Source organism: Ambystoma mexicanum, chromosome 6p (assembly GCF_040938575.1).
Source record: "Ambystoma mexicanum isolate Mex_15411 chromosome 6p, UKY_AmexF1_1, whole genome shotgun sequence".
Classification (NCBI taxonomy): Eukaryota; Metazoa; Chordata; class Amphibia; order Caudata; family Ambystomatidae; genus Ambystoma; species Ambystoma mexicanum.
The window spans coordinates 797,454,982-797,475,811 of NC_090935.1; the positions used below are offsets into that span (position 1 = coordinate 797,454,982).

The window sequence follows — 20,830 nt, forward strand, 5'->3', positions numbered from 1 at the left end:
GATATGAATCCTTGTAAATCTTGTTTCATACCTAGATGTTACCTTCTTGGACACCGGCGACTCCAGCCTGCATAGTGTCCCCATAAACATAGATCGGCTGCACACTCATTAGAAAAAGAATTGGTCTCTTTTTCGAATTACGGACCCCTAAAGGGACTTCCCACCGACTTTTGGAGTGCGGCAGCTGTTTTACAAACAGTCTGCAGTGTAATACATTTAGTGCGCATGCACGTAGGATATGCGACTCTGTCCTGTAAATAGGACGAGCCTGCAGATACTACAAATACACTACATGCATGCGCGGTAGAACAATGGTCTCTTCACATAGACCGTGTCGTTCTCCTTGCGCATGCGTTGTACTATGACCAAGCAGTATGTAAATACAACACCCGGACTACAGTCCGTTACTCTCATGCTGGACGACAGGAGCCTGATGTGTCTCCCAAACAAGAGGTAAGCCACAACGATCTAGTGCCTTAACACGGCGCTCACAGGCACTCTGGAATTCATAGAGTTACTAATCCTGTATTGGCAGATTGGTATTTTAATATGAAATAAAAGCATGACTGCTTTAAAGCCACTCGACTAACGTAGCCATTTCTTGTAGTACCTGTTACTAACTCACGGGACACTTCTTCATTTGGGAGCGTTTCAAACTTGGCTAAACTTCTTTTACTGAACATGGGTGGATTACCCAGGAAGGTTAGGTGGATCACTTTGGATACTTTTCCTTTTAAAACAATAAGGATAATATACAAAACACTATAGTACTTGGAACTCTCTGGGGTTGCAACCACTTTACACTCCTTTTTGCCTCTATTTTAGAGTCTGGTGTTTTGAGCTCGCCTGTTTGAGGTGGAAAGTGACACATACAAGTGCAAAAGTGCCGAGTCACATCCCAACACAAGCGTATGGTTAAAGACTGGAGTTGTATACCCCATCAGTTTTACTACGAGTTGGGTCATGGCTTAATATCTTTTTTTGAAGTGACTAAGGGCCTCATCACGACTTCGGCGGTAACCCTTAAATCTGGCGGAAGCGCTATTACCGCTGGATTTAAGGGTCCGCCGAATCGGGGCTTTGGCGGATTTCACCCCAGCTCTGAGCTGGGGGGAAATCCGCCGAAAATTCACACTATTAACGCCGGCGGGAAATCCGCCGGAGATATTAGCGCAAAGATTCCCCATTGAGCCCAAGGGGGAATGGGGCATTCCCGAATGGGCTCAGTGGGGAATGGGAACTTACATTACCGCCGAACTCGTGATCTGGCGCTATTAGCGCCAGGGAGTTCGGCGGTAGGGCTAATACGTTACCGCCCAAGTCGTGATGAGGCCCAGTTGGAACAAAGCAATAATAACTGGTCCTTCTCTGCATTTCCCTATAGGAATTGAAGGTGAGGACACACCTATAGTTTGGAACCAGTAGCATTCATTGCCCTGAAGATGGACCTTTGTATAGTCCGAAACGCGTCTGCAACACAGTAAATGATTGGTGCTATTATGGACTGGTGACTTTCAACCTTAAGAGCTGCTCTTCTTTGTAATTAAAAGTGGACAGTGTGCATGTAGACCAAGGGAACTTGTTTTTGTGTGCCTACAAAAAGCTTTGTTGATGATAAGGCTTAACTAATAACAGTGATTTATACTGTCAGTTCACCAGGTGAAGGCGACTTTTTGGTTATACACATAGTAATGTGGAATATGTTTTGAGCAAAAACTGTTCACCTGTACTTCTGTAAAGCAAATCGCTTCACATTGTATAATGAAAATCTAGTGATGTTAACTGTTTTTTGCTTTTCTTAAAAACACAAAAAATCTGGCGTTTGGAATAAAAACCCAGTGGGTATTCTTTCTTTATATATAAAAAAAAGCATGTGTGATTAAATCATTTTCTTTGATAAACTAGGTATAATTATGTTGAATGAAAACGCTTGAAACTATGAATTTTGGAAAATGCGAAATCTTTAATGATATCTAGTGATTAAACTACTAGGTCTGGGAGGAGGCACTGATCCCCCCCGGACCAAACACACCTATCCTTGGAAAAGAGATCAACATCAAATACAAAAACATAGTTAAATTGCAGACAGCATAGTTGTTTCAGACTCTGCTAATCTGCTCTAATGACAGTATTGGGATTTACCTCCCTTAGGAGTGCACTGGTGGTTGACGTGCAGCAATACACGTCTTTTTCTCTCATGCTGATCCCATTCCCACCCATTTCATGCCCTTCCCCACCCAAAACACACCCTCCTGCAATCTCGTGGAGCTATCTTTGTCAAGCCTCACTATCAAACTTTGCACGCAATGGGCCTCATTCCGGGTTTGGAGCTAACCATGGATTAATTAGCTCCATGGTTGCCAAATCCGGCATGGTGAATGGAGTAATTACCGGTCCATTCCAAGGTTGGATGGACCGGTAATTCCCCATTCACCTTTTGCCCTTCCCCATTCCCATTTCTGCCCCATAGGGCTCAATGGGAATGGGGAAGGAGGTAATTACTGCACTGTAAATTAAGGTATCGTAATTACCTCCGAAGTACCTTTGCGGGTCCCGTACTTAACTCCTGCTAAAAGCAGGAGGTAAGGAAGGACCCGCAAAGGGAACTCAGAATACAGAGGTAAGGGATTACCGGCATCAGCACCCTTACCGGTGCCGGTAATTCCTTACCTCCAACCTCGGAATGACCCCCAATGTGCCTGCCAGTGTTTCTTCAAAGCAGTCTTCGGAGAGTTAATGGATACATTGGAACTGTAAACGTTCTACTGGTGTAATAAAAACGTCTTGACCAGGTCTGCCTTCAGCCACGTGGCTTATAAACAGTATGTTTGTTCTTCACTTAAGCCCTGTTAGAAATAAGTGTTGGCAAAGCCAAAAGTTTTAGCTCGTGTACAGGTATTAGAAGGGCATTTTCAAGGCACTGCGATTGTATAACCAGGTACGTGCGCCATTCTGCAGCCTCTACCATTAATTGGCGAGCTAGTACCATTACGGCAGGGCCCAGACAATGCCTTTCCCATGTCTACAAAAAAGCCAAAACTGTTGGCATTGCCAATGCTTGTTTGATTCCTTGGCACAAAGTTTAGCATTGCACAAGAGGTATTTGTATTCAAGCTACAATGAAGAAATACATAGAAGTTGGACCATCTATATAACCATTCTTTGATTTAATTGTCATCTGTAGCACACAATTAAAAAGAAAGGATGCCCAATAAAGAGGCATTAATCAAATCTAATCATTGTCAAATAACAAGCAGCTGTCCTACACATCAAGCAACGCCTGCATGCTGTTTTCCAGGGAAAGTCTGCAACTGTGAATTTAATTACATATGTTATTTGTAGCAAGATTGTACCACCACCTGTTTGGAAAATGAGTGCTAAGCCAGAATGAATATTCACAAAGCTGTATCACTGTAGGCACAGGTTAGACAAAGAGCTCAGTTGTGTATCATGCTACTCCGACCAGACTAAGCAGAGAACTAATGATTCTCAAATATGTTTTAGCTTCTTTGTTACATTAAATCACTCTTTGTGCCTTGGAGCAAACACTGCTTCATATTTTCCATAAATCAATCTAATCTCCGACTACGTCAATTTACAATGGACTGTTGATCCGGGTATAGGAAAAACTGCTGTGTGTGCTATTGGGTAAGTTACATACAGTCGAATAGCAGCTATTGTCTATTGAGGGTTTTAGTATTGTACCAAAGAGGTCACCATTTGATAATAACAGAGCACGTTTGAAACACCTGGACCCTGTGTGTTGTGTCAGTCCATGCCTGGGTAACATTAGGAATCAGAGTAATCCGATTCCATGATTGGCGTTGATAGTGGTTGTTTTTCAGAAATATTGTCATCGGGGTTGTTGAAGAAAAGTTGTCATTGAGTATTCACACCCAGGGAAGGGGGCTCAGCCTATCAGGTGGCTGGAACAGCAGGCGAGAATACGCAATCCCTGCCCGTTTCGCTTGGGCCTGCTTTAGCACGGGCTGGCGAGCGGTTAAAGGCCATGTCCGCCCTCCTGGCAGGGCATGAAAGCAATTTTGTCCTAATTACTTAGTAATTTGTGTTCTTACAAAGAATGTAATACCTGATTCCTCCTGCTTCTAAGTTATGTAATTAGTATCCTATTTAACGATACCTAATTTATCGTAGTTGAAAGAACGAAAGGCTGAGACGTCCATGCGACGGGATAACAACTTTACCTGCATAAGCCAGAAAAGGCAAAGGCCTGGTGAATAAGATCTTATAGACTGTCTGGTGCCTGTCTCACTTGAGTCCAGTCCCTTGTGGTAAAGAATGCGTGGGGTGAAGGGCAGGGGTTGCTAACCAGATCTGCATCTTGGATCATGTAATACAGTGCATTTATGTCCTTGTCTTGGTCAGTAGTCTGTGTTTTCGTTGCAGTTGCAGTCAATATCTGTGGTGACGTATGTCCGGCCAAGCATGTGTGCTGGTGTACAGTACGCCAGGAAGCAAATGAAAGGGACTGCCCTTCCAGTGAGGAAGGCAGTTGAGGAGAAAGCAATCAGTATCTCTGCGTCTTTGTGCACTGGCGGTGAGAATTGCACTCCCTGCTAGGCTATGTGTTGCCGTATAAAAACTGGAGACAAGGGGTGGTGCACCCTGACTGAAACCCTGGGGCTTAGTGCAAGGGAAGCTGACAGTAGGCGCTCCAGACACTGAGCCCATGGAATGACGGGCAGCAATAGCATTAAAATGTGGCCTGTCTGTTGCATGCCGAGGGTGCCACTGTGCTGCGGCCAAGAAGAGCTGCTTAGTCCCGGCCTACAGTGGGGGTCATAGTGACCTGGAGGAGGTGTTCCCGGGCAGCCGACACTCATACTTTGGAACTTCAGAAAAAAAGAACAATACAGAAAAAGACATGGTGAGAAGGTTCTGGGACTGCGGCCCTAATGGCTAAAGGGTGTTTGTGCGGTGGATCCGCCCCAAGGAACAGGTTGAAGCAGGGGGTGTGTGCCTCTCTACACTCACTCGGGGTGCAACATCTAGGGTACTAGACAGGCCTGGAACAGGGGCGTGACCTGTCCATCTGAAAGGGGCCAACTTTCCAATGGTCGACAATGTGGGGCCGTGTGGTAAGGGGAGCAGAGTAGGATGTTTCTTCCTCTACTACCGACAGCAGGCATGGGAGTGAAGGTGGCCAAGCCAGAGATGGTAGGGGGCCAGAGAGACAGGCCCAATTCCACAGCTGTCTGGTGCCTGAGTTTGACATATTTGTTGATCTTGCATCCCTACCAATGACGTGGTTACTCTGGGAGAAGATGGTAGAGATGTTCTTTAAATGCAGCTGAAATTGGCGATGAAGACTAGAAGTCCTTCTGCTTTTCTATGCGGCCAGTGAGCTGCACAAGCTGGCCAAAACACCCTCACAGGTCAATCTGTCATACCACGACACTGGCGAAGCACTCACAACATTTTTCACACCAATTAATGTGGACAATGTGAGGTTTTAGCTGCGGCAGGCGGCACAGGGACCCAACAAGTCGCTAGAGGGGTTTTGCAGGGTGCTGCGGTGTCTGGTGCAATGTGTGCTTTCCTGGACGAGCAAGAAGAGCTGACGGGACAAATCATCCAAACATGTTTCCCCAATCATCTCAGAAAGGAGATCCTGATGGAACCAGACCTCCCCTTAATGCGCATTCTAAAACAGGGTGGAGAGCAGGTTCTGGGGAGGGTAAGAGCCACACATATGGAAGAAGCAATGAGAGCTTTGAAGGTGAGACTGCATAACCGTCATGGCAAAGGTTGAGGTAGAGGATGAGCGATGCCAAGAGTGTCTTTGAGAGATATCATTCCACCATATGAGTTCTGTGGTGGAGCACCTTGGTGGAGGTGGTCTTTAGATGGCTATATGAAAATGGACTGATATTGCACCAGCACACCAGTTTTTACTTCCCAGGGTTCAGTTTGTTGGCTTAATTTTCTATAGAGCTGCCATTTTGGCAGATCCCTAAAATGTAGCAGCCATAAAGGTCTTCATACCTCCCAGAAATCCCTGCAAAATGCACAGTTTCCTGGGCATGATAAACTTCTGTGGTAGGTTTATATCCAATCTGATAAATGCTAAATACTGGTGACAACTATGCATGTGGAACCATTAATGTATTGTCGTATACAATTAAACACCAAACAATGACTTCCAATTTCATCGAAAAACAAGTGTCACACATTGTCAATCACCTGAAAAAGTGAGTCCCGAAGAAGACATTATGCAGAGTTACAAGATTGCAAGTTGCAGCCTATTAGCGATAATGAGCCACACCTGAGGGACACTGGGATGCATAAAAGGCCCCTTCAGGTGCAGGACATTGAGAAGAGGAGTAGCAGAAGGTGGAGTAGTTTTGACACCTCGACGTGGCAGCAGAAGTCAGATGAGATCCGAGACGCCAGCACCACGGCTGTGTGCAAATAGGATGCCGGTCCTGAGAGGGTCTCTTATGCTCAAGACCTAGATTGCAGAGGCTGTGCAGTGGAAAGTGTTGGAAGTGATGGTTCTCCCCCTGGGGATCGCAGCTGCAGAGGTCGCACAGCTGAAAGAACACCTTGTAACAGTTACCCCTTTGTCAGACAAGCACCGTTGGCAGGCGAGCACTGGAGAGCTGTAGGAGCCAGGAGAGATCTGCAGTTCACAGACACGGGCCACAGGAAACCGCAAAGGAGAGGTTGACGGGCCACAGAGGAAAACATAAGCAGAGGACCTTGAGGCAGCTAGGCGAATGGACGCGCACGCCAACCAGTGAGTTCACTATTAGATTGTGACCCCGGAGCACTCCGTACCTGCCCCCTCGCCAAGTCCAGGGGCCTTAATCTCAGAAATAATATAAACAAAGTAAAAATGAAGAGGAAATTTGTTGAATACGGAACTAATGTAAAGCTAGCTAATTCTTCCGTTGCAAACCAAGTTGATTTAAAAAAGAGCAGATGGCAGAACAAGAACCTAATCACCTGACCAGAAGGGTGTGATTATAACATTGTGGGTCATATTAAAAGGCAACAATTAGAGAGGGCAATAGCCCAAGAAGAAAATACAAACCACTATTGCCAAAGCCAAAATAGAAACATATCAAGGCAATTTATAAAGAATCAGTATAGCCCAAGCCAAAAGACATCAATAGAGAAGTTCACTGTTTGTAAAGACTACTTGTAAAGACTACTTGTAAAGACTATTGCCCGAATATAAGTCATAAGAGGAAATTGCTTAAGCCCACATTGCCAAAGACAAAAAAGTGTGAAAGTGAGACAGAATCCTTATCATCATTTGGTTAGTCCAAAAGGGGAGAAACAAGAGTGGCAGGAATGCTATCTTTCTGATAAAGGGAATTTGGGAAGAGTGGCGCTTAAGCTGCATTGTGTAGGGCAATCACAAGCGCATTTCACACATCACCAATGTGTTTCTTGTCCTCCCAGCAATAATACTTGAATTGGATGTTGCAGAGAAATATTGGGGAGACAAGAGTGGCAGGTGGGCTGCCCATCTGATAGAAGGTATTCAGGTGGAGTGTAGCCTAACCTGTATTGAATGTGGCAATCACACATATGTAACAAACAGCATCAGTGTGGTTCTTGTTTCCCTAAAGAAATTCTTAAACTTGATGTGGTGGAGCAAAATACATTGCTAATCTGTTTGAAGTTAACCCTTACCACAGAAATACTTGTATTGAGTAGTTTATTCTGGCCTGGTAGGAGAGTACACCAGGTCAGAGAACTGTATAGCATTTTGTTCTGCACTGGCAGGATAGTACACCAGAGCAGCAGAGAAATTTGTAGAAGTAAGCCTGGTAGGTGAGTTGACCAGGTGGAAGCCATTAAAGTACTGTGGTGTGGTAAACATCTTGAAGAAGTTGAAGAAACACTAAAGTGTTTTTGTGGATTAATGCAGAATCATCCTGACAAATAATTCATATCACTGAAGCAAGTGTGTGAACTGCTGCCGAATTATTTAAGATTGTCAAGCAAATGGTTTTGTGAACAGGTGCAGGGATAACCTGCCAACGACCTTTTTATTGAAATTAATCAAATACAAAATTATTCTTTGCTGATTGAAAGAAGTTGTTTTCAAGATCTTTGTCACAAGTGAAAAGAGGAAAACTTTGTTGAACACTTGTGAACTGTTAGTTGAATTAAAGTTGGAACTTTGTGGCATAAAGTTGGAACAAAAAGAAAACTGATGTGAAACTTATTTTATAAGACAGGATTTCCTTATCCTTTTGGACCTGTTCAACAAAATCCTGCTTGAATCTGGGGAAGGAGAATTCCCAAAATATTTTAAGGAGAAACAGTTATCATGATGTGAACTTAACTGTTGCTTTTGAACTGACATATATTAACTTATTAAGTTGGTGTATGTATAAGTGTAAGGGTCATAAACCTTTTGTAAGAGTGTTTCCTTTAGTTTATTTTAGGCAGGGAAATCCTCATCAGGCTGGGGACAGTGAGGCGTTTATCAAACCTTTTGAGTTAATAAAATGGCATCTTTTGAAAAACCTTCCCAAAGTTGTCCACCTCAAATTACTGACTCTCGCAGATCCCAAAATGCATTACACCTCTTTGGTCCTCATCCTTCCAGCTTTCCCTTTTGCTTTCGCTCAACCACCATACTCAATCCCAACTACTGTAAATCCCTACCCATAAGAATAAGCCCATCCCCACTGTATCACACTTCAAGACTGCAAATAAGTGGCACCACCTTTCCCCGGTGGGATCACCAGCTTACAAAGTAGTATTACCTCTTCTCCAAGATACCCTTTGTTCTGTACCACCTGTAGTTAGAATTGAAAACTATAATATATAATATTGTAGTGCATTCATACACCAAGTGTACACTGTGTCATATCATTGCTTGCCTTTGTCATCCCTGTCAGCTCTCCCATTAACGCTGTATTACACGTGTATCCCTTCTTGCATTTCATTTACTATTGCTAGGCCATCAAACCTGAGATTGCTTAATTACGCATACGTGCTCATGAACCTAGCTTCTTTTCAAAGCTCTTCTCCCTATGCAAATGAATATAAGCAAAAAATCAATACGGGTAGGAGACCAAGCCTAAAAATGTAAAATAAAGTTCATCAAATAAAAATAATCTTCTTGTTTTAGGAGAGGAAAATGTCCTTATAGTGATCACTGATCGAGGCCTTAAGTGTGCTGGTGCTGTCACAAATGGAATTATGGGCCTGGACAGGTCCCCCGAACTAGTACTGTCCAAGAGGGAAGACGAAAGGCTGATGTAGGACAAAGGCTGCATGTTGGATCCGGATGCCTTCCCTCAATCCATATGGAGTTCCCACCTGCGAGAGAAATGGCAGCCCTATCACGACCATACAGGAAGGCCCCACAGTTACAGGATGTAAGAAACTGCACTGACGGACACAGGAAAATTGGGAAGTATAGTGGAACTTCAGAGAGGCTACATCCCTAAAGGAAGCATCCCGCCATCTTGGAAATGTTTAGTCCCCACTTCTTCCTGTGTCCTCTCCCAACTTCCTGCAGAAAAGACACTCTGGGAACTGATATCATAAGGCACAACTCTAGTCAGTTACATTAAAAATGTACTTCCTAATGATACATCTTCAGACTTCAGAGGGCACGGCTAAACAATCTTTACAATTCTTCTTGGCCAACCCACATGACATAACCATCGCCTCTAGCATGCATTTCCATTGCAGGTAATAAAGCCTGATATGGCACATAGCTCCAACGTGACTCTGTCTCAGTTCAGTTCTCAGGTGTCAGGAGCACCTTCAATGATGACACTGAGCCGGAAAGAGAACCTGTACACCGGACGTAGCCTGATGTTATATTCACAGGGTATTATGGTCTCTTGCATTCATTCCAACCATTCAGCATTAATGCCATGCTACCTCACCAAACATAGCTGTGGCTGCTGCAGCATTGTTGGCTGTGGCTTTGTTCTTCCCATAGCTCATTTACATCCACGGCTTATAAAGAAATAATATGTAGTTGATACCACCCTTTGCTCCTCCTCTACTCCCTTTCTCTATACTTTCTCTCCATCTATTACCTTTCCCTTCTCTTTCTACATACTTTCCTTCTTCTCCTTCCACTTGCTCTTCCTCTAACCACTTCCCTCCTCCCACTCACCAATCTTCTCGCCCACCACTAACTCACCCATCCAACAATCTCGTCCAAAATGGGATGGAGACATCACTCTTGGGTTAGAGGTCCATCACAATTTTAGGCCTCGTGGTGGCAAAAGGCTTATCCTGCCAAGAAGATATACATCCAGCTTGGTGGAACTAGCGGTAGTTTGTTGAAGCCATTCCATTAACTCCAATGAACTCCAATGAAGGATTGCATATAGGGGTGCTGAAATGGAAGACGAATGATACTACACACATAATGTTGTTGTGGTGATCACCAAAATGGGTTTCAATTAGGGTTGTGCAAAGTTAATATTCTGTTAATTAAATTGTGTGAAGTTTCCGACTTCGCTGCTGTGCCATGTTGTAAAGTTTGCTGGGATGTTCCCAAGTAGGCTGGTGTAATGTTTTTTAACTGGACCATTAATGAAGCTGATGACATTTTTCACAAATTCCGTTTTCATTTAAAAATCATTGCACCTATGAATGTGCATGAAGAAGTTCTCAAACATACAGTTGTGCCGAAGAATTTGCAAAGTTTTTTATTTGCTAAAGTACACTCAGTGTAACATAATAAACACACATGACTACATTTCCAAATATTATTAAATGCCAAAAGGACATTTAGCAAAAAAAAGATGCATAGCTAAATCTTTTACGTTTATTCTCATGCAGTGGGTATGGCATAGGCGGGCGTTCATCTACACATACAACAAATGGGACTTTGGGACCAGCCTGACTACTGACTGCTTTGGTTTGGTGACTATCACTGGGTGATTATTGCTTTGGAGATTGCTCATAGGAACACAAAAATGAATGGAGGTTGAGGTGGCCTGCATAATCCAATATGTATCAAGTTACATGCCACACAAGCTGTAGTCAGGTGGGGTCCAAAGTAGGGCATTGTGGGAGAAAATGGAAATGAGAACTGTCATCAAACTCACCCCAAAACAGGCCCATCATCGGTGGGACAATGTGTTGTGTCCGGTGCATGATCTGCATACAAGTCTGGACAAGCAGGTACATTGTGTGATAAAACCCAAGCCTGTAACAGGAGAAAAGGGGGGATGACATGTGAATGAATGTCAATTGTGAAACCTGCATCTGATGTAGCTTTTAATTTATTTTTGAAAACTAAACCATGAAAACTAAACTCAAGCTCTAGACTCTCAAAACTAAACTATAACTCAAGACTATAACACTCAACTCTCTCTCTAACCTCTAATTGTAAACTCACACTCTGAACTCTAACTCTAAATTCTGTCTAAACTCTAAACACTGTATACACTAAACATCATGACCTCTAAATGAACTGTAAAGTCTAAATGAACTGTACATTCTAAATTATACTACAATATATCCTAAATACTACATAACCTATTTCCTTTTCTCCAATGGAAATCTTAAGCCGCTGCCTGGAAATTCCAATGGTGCAAGGACGTCCCTGCACCAAAAAACATTTGAAGGAGTGGGGGAGCTGTACCTGAAGATGATACAGCAGCCTGCAGTGACCCTGCACCAAGTAGAACCAGAACCAACCCGCCACCATGCTTACCACCACCAAACATATATATGCCAAAATGCTTGATCTAGGTTAAGATTGTACCATCTCAGAAAGTCTGCTTCTGTTCAGTTCATCTATGACATGAATGAAGTTCAGTAGTTTGTCGGAATTGCAAATAATTGCTATTCCAAGAAAAGTAATTTCTTTGGATCCACAATGCAGGAGACTACAGCCATATTCAGATTTGTTGATATGCATGAGAAAGAGATTAATTACAATTATTCCAATTATTTATTTTGCGGCAAGCAAAACTCCAAAGTGATTGATCTAATCCAGAAGGATTGAAACAAACGTGCAAGGTATAGTGCCCGAGAACTAAAGACTTCAGTGGTTTGACTACTTGTGAGAAAACCTTTCTTGATCAGCTGATGCCAGCAATCTTTTTACCCATTCTCCAGATATCGTATATGTGTCATGGCCACAGGCCCCAGAACACACAATATGGGGTAGCTGTTTGTGAGAACACATTTTAGTGAAATGCAAGACTTCACAGAGAAGAACAAATTACTGCATGAGCTTAAAGTTGCCTGTCACCCTGATATGTGGACCGAGTCAGTACTGCTCTGAGTATTTGATGATTTGAGAGAGACATCGGACACAGGAGGTCATGTAGCCTTGATAATGCTTGACTTATCAGTGTTGTTCAATACCATGGATCATAAGATATTGTTGGACGAATTTTATAAGTTCTGAATCAAAGACAGGGCTTTTTAGTGAATCCAATCATGTAAATATGTATGTGGAAATACATATTATCTGTTGGAATGCAATTGTCTTCTATTAAATGGGAAAAGGTCAGAAGCATTCCACACCTAAATCGTAAGAAGGTATTACTAACAGACAAAACCCATTAAAAACACAATTCACAAATCACTTACCTCAAAGAAAAATATGCAGTTTAAAGGGACCACAGCTGATGCAAGGTATGCTTTAAGATAAATATTCTACGATTTGATGCCTGTACATGCATGCAAATGAAACATTAAAACTTGAGTTTCTTATTTTTTTGGATATGTTTTAGTTGATGTCTGAATTAAAGATTAACACTTGAGTTTATTATTTAATTTCTATATGTATTAGATTAACTGATGTAGAAAACAGTTATTATTGTACATTTGAAAGAAGAAAACAAGCAATTACTGAAAAAGATACTTTGGGTATATTCTTGATGTATATTCTTTGCAAGTGACAAAACAGGTTTTCAAAACAAAAGATTATTTCTGACAGAGCCTAACAAATGTTGGTATTTAAGCTAGGAACTTGCTTGCAAAACCTCAAAGACAATGTTGTTTCTTGAAGTCAGGGTGGATAGGCTGAATTCGTGTCTCTACTGGGACATTACTTGTATGCATGGTATCCATGCATGAAAATCAATTTCTAAAACTACTCTTAAGTCAGCCATCCAGATATCCGTACAAAGATAGCTAAAAATAGAAAATAATCAGACAACTCAAATCTGGTCCCTCAAGTGATAAGGAACTCAAATATGTTTCCTTTAGTGTGCGATTTTCCAATGTGACACTTTATAAAACATGCTATTGATTTACATTCTCTCTCAGGGTCTGAGAATTCCCCTATGTAGATATTTTGAAATGTGAAAATGGGATGTCTTTACTAAGGATTTCACACATTGTATCATCACGGAAACAGCCTTGTGGCTTTTGTTTGGGATAATGCATTGAAACTGGGAGATGTGCCAAAGCTGAAGTGAACTGAACAAGGCATTTTGGAATCACTTTCTTTCAAAAAGGTATATTATCAAGAGGTAGAATCCTGCAAAAACGTCTCAAATATTTTAGCAAGAGAACAAAAGTATAACTGTGCTATGCACCAGAAGTGCTTCTAAACTATTTTAGGTTCATAGCAATACCTCCATATTTCAGCATTTTAAAACCATTTAGATAACTTGGTTTCTATTCATTCTAGCTGAATCTAAGACATAGCTCAGGAAACATCTCACTCTCAAACGTGTGATGCTATTAATTTGAAGGAGGTGGAGTTATTATAAATGTAATTTTAAGAACCTCATACCTATTTGAACCAATTCTCATCTTGGTGATGTAATTTTGCTGAGTGGAGGGTGAAAGGCAACAGGTAATCTCTTCTCCAGAAAAGGGGATGCAGACATATGAGAAATCCTCCGCTCACCCCTAGATTTGCACTATAATGCCCAATCAGCTATATGGGGTACAATCTGTTGAATTGCCATGCATTCTGAGCATGCAATCAGAATGGACAAATAATAGGAAATCATTGTGTCATGTCTACCTCATAAGATGTGGGAGCTGTACACTTTAAAAGGCCCAACACTGTGCACAGATAGGAGAGATTTGGGGAAAGGGGGACATATGGTTCAGAAGGAATACTAGGGATCCTAAATGGAGAATGACACATGTTTAACAGTTGAAAGAAAGGAGACATTCGAGATTGGGACTGAAGCAGAAGGCCTCCCAGAGTTTAGTAGCAAATCCAGATTGAATTCCGCTGGAGTTGGTTCCTGGGAGTAGCTGAAGGGTTTACCAGTATTTTCAGTCAGTGAGGAGAGATTTGCGAGAGGGAGACAAGTAAATGACCAGCCTATACTGTTAGTTGTCCCCACTCAAACAAAAACTTTTAACAAGTATATTAATTTCCGGAAAAGTACTTACATTACATCTCCATAAGAATTTAAAATTAATCAGGGCATACTGGCCTCTTAATACTTAATAATGGAAATTAATTAGTGCCTTTGGTTTTCACAGAAGCAAACATTGAACTGAGTCTGTGAGGTATTGAGTGCAACAAATCTCATAGATTAATAGTGTTAACATGTTTTACCTTTTACTGTGTGATGACCACAATTTTTGTAAAAGGCTTGAATGAACATATGTGCTAGTCCTTAAAGGAACTCCAAGAAGGGGGTGGTGGAAGGGGCTACAAAATGCCAATAGATTGCTGTGATGGATTAGTTTTGCCCTTTCATTTCACCTAGGGAATAACTGTCATTTCAAAATGGCACATTTTAACTGTGCTGAAATTTTAAACAACACAGAAGGCACGGTGGCCTCATTTACGAGAATGGATGTGTGGTAAAAAAACAGTGTTAATGCAGTGGTCATTTAATTACAGCCACATTACTGCTGAATTACTGTATCCCCAAACTACGAGATTTGTGGTAGGGAGGTAGGATTACCTACAACTAGAATTTGGAGGTAAAACATCCTCTGTACCACCAAATATCTGCAGAATCACCATGGTGGAATTACCACCAGCACTAATTCCGCTGATGTCAGTATGGAGTGCTAAGGGCTCCATAAATGGGCACTCACACATCCCTACTACCACTTGTAATTCTGCAGTAAATCTGCAGGACCAAGTGGCAGTAACCGTTATTCCATTTGGCGATATTCTGATGGATTTACTGCCGGAATACCACCAAACTCATAATGAGTCCCAGTTGGCCTCATTACAAGAAACGTGTTGTGTTAAAAACAGCAGTAATGAAGCGGTAATAGTTAGCGCCGTATTACCACCAAGTTAACAGACCACTAAACTGCGAGTCTGGTGGTAAAAATGTACGATTACATCCAACAAAATGTTTGGGGTTAAGCTTCCTACCTACTGCTAAAAATCTGTGAAATTACCACAGAAGAATTACAACTGGCAGCAATTCAGATGAAATCCACATGGAGTCCTGTGGACTCCGAAAATGGGAACTTACACTACCCTACCACCACTTTTTATCCTGTTGTAAATCAGCTGGAGCAAGGGGCAGTAACGGTAATTCGGTTTGGTAGATTAACTGCCGGAATACTGCCAAACTCATAATCAGTCCCATGAGTTGTTTGTGACCCAAAAGTGAGCGACTTGTTGATTCCTTCTCTATTCCACAATCCTAAATGTGTGATTTGTATGACATTTCAAAAGGGATGTGCCTTGAATTTTCCAAAACATTCTAAAAAGGCAATTACATTAAAATAATGTTATAATTTTGTTTTACCTGTAATGTTAGGCAGTCTCATTTATGCAGTCCTATTCTGTCTAACTGACCACCCACTGATAGTGGGCTGTGAGTTTGCTTTGAATGAATGTTGTAAATGGAACTGTGCTGTTATGTTTTCTGCTTGTTTCTGGCAACAGTATTTCAGATGTATTTACATTGCGTTAAGAGTGGGTTTTCACCTGCCATTTGTAAATAAATATATTGTTACAAAACTGTGTGTTCATGTCCAAGAAGGTGGCAGTGTGATTGTCGTGCACCAGAACATTAGACTGATGTTGTGTCTAATAGAAGGACCTGAAATAATCCATTGTGCAAGCCTTGGGGGTTGTTACATTTCCTTGATTGAGGTCCCATGCAATTGAAATAGTAATTACATTATGTATCTGATTCATAAAGCACACAACTAGCTGGAAGCAATGGAGTGCTGTGCACAGGGGGCATAACCAGTGGGATATGTTTAGGGCGCTGGGGTAAAATGGAAGCTGGCATAGATAGGGGAGCTGGTGAGGATGGGGTGTTCAAGGATTGTAGTGATCAGTATTTGTCCAGATGTTCCTTGAAGCATAGGGTCTTCATGTCAGTCCATACTTAAGGGATAACATTCCCTTGTGGACACTACTGCCTGTTGGATCCCAGAGGGTGGGCTCAGAAGGAGGCAGTACCTCCTTTTGAGTCTCAGACTAGAGTTGTGGAGTGATATTGGGCGTGCCCCATTTCCCCTTTATTCTTTAATCAATATGTTGGTCAATTGGCCAGCCTGATCAACAGCTGTTTTTCATCTACACCGATGACACAATAAATAGGCTCCAACTCTTTAGGGACCTGGTTTTAATACAGGAAAATAACAAAGATTGTCTGCTGGCAATTGATAGCTGACTGTGCGACAACAGACTGGAACTTAAAAGCAATAAAACCAAGGGATTGGCTCCTTAGAGAAACGCTAATGCCTCTTAGTGCACTTCATTGACTGCAGGTCCCAAAATTGTATCAAACACAAGCAAGATTTGCAGACTCATGCTTTTTTAAATCGTTATCCACTTTAAGTATGTGGCCTTTGGATTTGCAGTGCCACTGATGTTTTAAAAGTAAATGTCTGCATCATATTCAAATGACTCAATCAGGAATATCAGTAGTGGTTGTTTGTCGTGCACATACCCCCGTGAATATCATACGATCACGACTACAATGTGGGGAAATGCTGTGGCGCGGTGTTGGTGACCCGCCAGTCAAATAACAAATGACATTAACCATCGAGTTGAAACGATGTTAAGCGAATGTTAAGAAAAAATGAGCGGCGCAGGATGTTTGGACATTAAAAACTAAACCAACGATACTCACGTAGCGGGAAATATGTGTCAGCCAATGCCGATGGAGTTTTGGCTGCCGACTTCAATAGAAACCATGAGGTTTTCCCGTGCGGTGGGATGATGTAGCGACCACATTTGGCTGGGCTAAGTGGGGGACGAAGGCAAGATAGGTTATGACATAGTCTTTAAAGAGAAAGAGACCATTAAGGTGCTGTCTCCCGATCACGTGACTAATTGGTCATGTGGCGGGCGAAATCCAATAACAAGCGAGAGAACGTAATGAGAACAGGTAGAAACGGACACCAGGCGGAGATAGGAGTGTGACTTGAGAGAGAGGACAGCCACATGTGAGCAGCGACTGTAACCCCGTACAAGGCAGCAAAGGCAAGCTTGTTAAAGGTAAGAGCATAAAGCCTTTTGGCGATATCCCCACTCTAATTTTAAATGAACAGCGGTACGAGGAAGAATCACGACCGAGTACCTGATGTGCCTCTCTCCATTCTAGAAAACTATATATAGAGAGTCGTCCCATCCCACGTGAGAAAATTTAGAAGATTTATCTAAATGAGGAGCGGCACGGGATAAAGTCAACTATTAAATAGAACAGGAATCCACAAAGTAATCACGCTAGGTCAGTATACAGATATGCAGGGTTGTTTTGAGCACAATGAACTGACAAATAGAATAAACATCAAGCCAAGCTACACAAATTGGTTTACCTGTGTTTTTGTCTTAAATAGGAATGCCTCCCAGTGATTGCAGATAGTGGTATCCAGTTGAGAGCCAAGCACACCCCAACATCAGACAGACTTTAACTAGGAAGAGGATTGTAAATCGAGGGGGACCCCCCAAGAAGACACATAAGAAGAAGTCAGCATGTAGAAGGTAAAGCAAATTCATAGACAGACTTGGACAACTTAACTGTACCGCATGATTGGGTTAATTGATTATAAAGTTGTGAAATACTCAGTGTCGTAGTTAAAGATTAGACCTGAAGTGATAACAGCATGGGTGTGGTCTTGAAGGACCTAGTTGCAGATAGGGGTGGAGGTGTGAAGATATAACAGATGTAAAGAAGGTGATGGTCTAAGTAATGACACCCTTCCGCTGATGATTGACACATAGCAGGTTGTGCATAATATAAATGTCGACCGGGATATTATCTCGAATACTAAATTTCGATTATCCCACACTTGCTTCCCACAGTGTATTCGTTTTTGAAGGTTGGACCCTAAAGAAAAGTGCGATGGGATCTCATTGAAAGCTGACCCCGCAAGAAATTAAGTCTACAAGAAGACTGATACGATTGTGCATTTAATTGAATGTTGTGTAAATTTTACCCCTGAAGAATTTCCTTGTCAATAGTGTGTAAGTGTGTAAGGAATGAAACATGTCGGGTATGGTATGGATGTGGTATGAAAGTAAGCATGATTTTTAGGAAGAATAAGTGAAAGGTTTTTACGGACTGGGTTGCTTGTCTCGACGATAGGGGTGAGCAACTTGTAGATCCAGGTTAAGAGATGAATTTTTGCTAATTATTAAATGGTCAACTGTTACATGAGATTAAATGTATACAACGATATTGCATGGTAATGGTGCAGATATTGTGATTTGCATACTATCAGAAATACTCCTTTTTAAAAAAGATTAAAAAATTGGAACTGTGAAGAAGAAAAGATAAAAGGAAAAAAGTTTTTTACTGTTGAAATATGAAAAATAAAATACTATTTTTTGATACAATGTGGTGTAGTATGAGAATCTAATGGCTATTAACCTCATACAGTAAGGGTCAACCAAATATGGACTTGGGGAAGCAAGGGACCGAGTGAACATTGTGTATTGTTTAAGAGTTCTGTTTATAGAGGGCTGTTCACTATCGGTCATAGGAAATATTACCTCTAGTCTCTCTTAAGTTTATTGTGTGCATCATGCGGCTATCCATATTTTGTCATTTTATCGCTGGATGTTCTTTTGCAAATTTTTTTACGAAAAAAAACCAGGGAATTTATTTTGTATTTCTTTTTGACGGAGGGCTCCAACCTTCCATTCCCTTTTAGTTTGTATCTATTCCCAAATACCCACGTCCCATATGTATAATTGTCTAAAACCCTCCAAAAAATGTGATGGCCTTTTTCGATAAATAATTTGCAGTACAAAACCCAGTGAAAAAATGTCCCGCAAAGAAAGGACGTTGTACCCCATATCGTTGGCCTGTGGGAATTAGGTCAAAATTGACAGATTTCTGTGATCAGTCCATGCTTAAGTATAGGGTGACCAGATTTAAAAAGTAAAAAACTGGAACAGGGTAACTAACATAAAAGTAGGACTCACTCTTGAAAGTAGCTGTCAAGGCATTTTACTTCAGTAGCGTTTGGAGGAGAAGAGGTTTAATTGTTACTGTTCAAAGAAAAACGTATAATAATTTATTTATCACAAATTAACACTATCTTAAATTGTAAAATGCAGCATTTCTTCTGTGGGAGATGGTGCATTCCTGTCTGCCAGCTATTAGGACCTACTACAAAAAACCGGGACCACTGCAGTTTCCAATGGGAACATAATCTTGAGAAAGGGGGACAGAGCACCAAATACCGGGACATTCCTGCAAAACCGGGATGTCTGGTCACCCTACTCAAGTAGGGTATTTGCAGTTGTGCAGGTTATAACCTAAATGCATTTTATAAAACTCAAAGGTTCTTCTAAAATATTTCAAGGTTCAGCAAAGGTTAAGAAGATAGTGAGGAGTAATACACAAGCTTATTTTGAGGAGCGTTGTGGGAAATACTCTGCAGTAGGTAAGAGGGAGACAACAAAAAGGTAATTGCAGAAACGGAGCTAGGGCACTACGGAGGATTATTGATAAGATACTCCATGGGGGTTGAAGATCATTTTTAGTGGCATTCATTGGTGAGGTGTTAAGAGAGATACCTTGGGAGTAACTGGAGATATATGAAAAGAAAATGTTAAGGTATTGCACCCAGGGAAGTAGTAAAGCTGACTGTGCAGTGGTAACAGACCTATAGATGGGGTATTGTCAGATAGTGAGGAGGGTTATTGCAGGGTTTTGAGGAGATAGAGAATGGGCATGTCATAATTAAAATGAGGTTCATACTGGAATGAGCTAACACATGAAGGGGGGTGTGCATTGTGGATGTTCCTAGAAAGGAGCCATTCTCTTTAATTGGGGAATAAGCCATTTCAAGTGTGGATGAGGTTGCATTGGTTAAAGCAGTGCCTGGACATGGTTTATTAAGTCAGTCAGGAAACAGTCAGTGAGCAGGGTTACGTGTCGGGGGTCTTTGGTGAGAGCATTAAGGAGGTAGAATGAGAGGCCTACTGTCTCAATCGCCAGTTGCCATATAATGTGCCCCACGGGGGCTTTCTTTGATTGAGCAGCATTCCACACGGCCTGTCTGTATGCTTGCTTTACACAAGTTATGGTGGTATTGAGAGTGGACTTTTTAAATGGCTGGTGCACGGGATGCAAGTATTGGCGTGGGTGCGTAACGTTGGTGTTGATGTGTTTATTTGAACTGAAACTTTTGGGGCAGCATCAAAGAGAGAGAAAGAAAGAAATTACTTCAAAAGATTAATGTAATAAGAAACCAAAGACATGTTTAAGAGGTAGAGGTATAGATATGAAAATAAATAATGGGTACTAAGAGTGTTAAACAGCATGGATATGCAAACGAGTCACTGAACCATGGTTATAAAATAAATCAGAAATAGAACACAAGTTCCAGCTTTAAACCCTCGTGCACAGCAGATACCCGCAGCCCTGAACCATGGAATCTTTAGTGGCAGAGATATAGGCTGTTTGGCTCACCATGCAAATGCATATTGTTTGTGAGCCAT

General features: G+C 41.7%; 1 long non-coding RNA gene across 1 annotated transcript; it reads left to right on the forward strand.

Moving 5' to 3' along the window:
- Positions 1-371: 371 nt before the first annotated feature.
- Positions 372-18,651, forward strand: LOC138510977 (uncharacterized). Its single transcript, XR_011280507.1, has 3 exons — positions 372-453; positions 17,716-17,860; positions 18,182-18,651. It is a non-coding gene; the product is annotated as an uncharacterized lncRNA (long non-coding RNA).
- Positions 18,652-20,830: the final 2,179 nt, after the last annotated feature.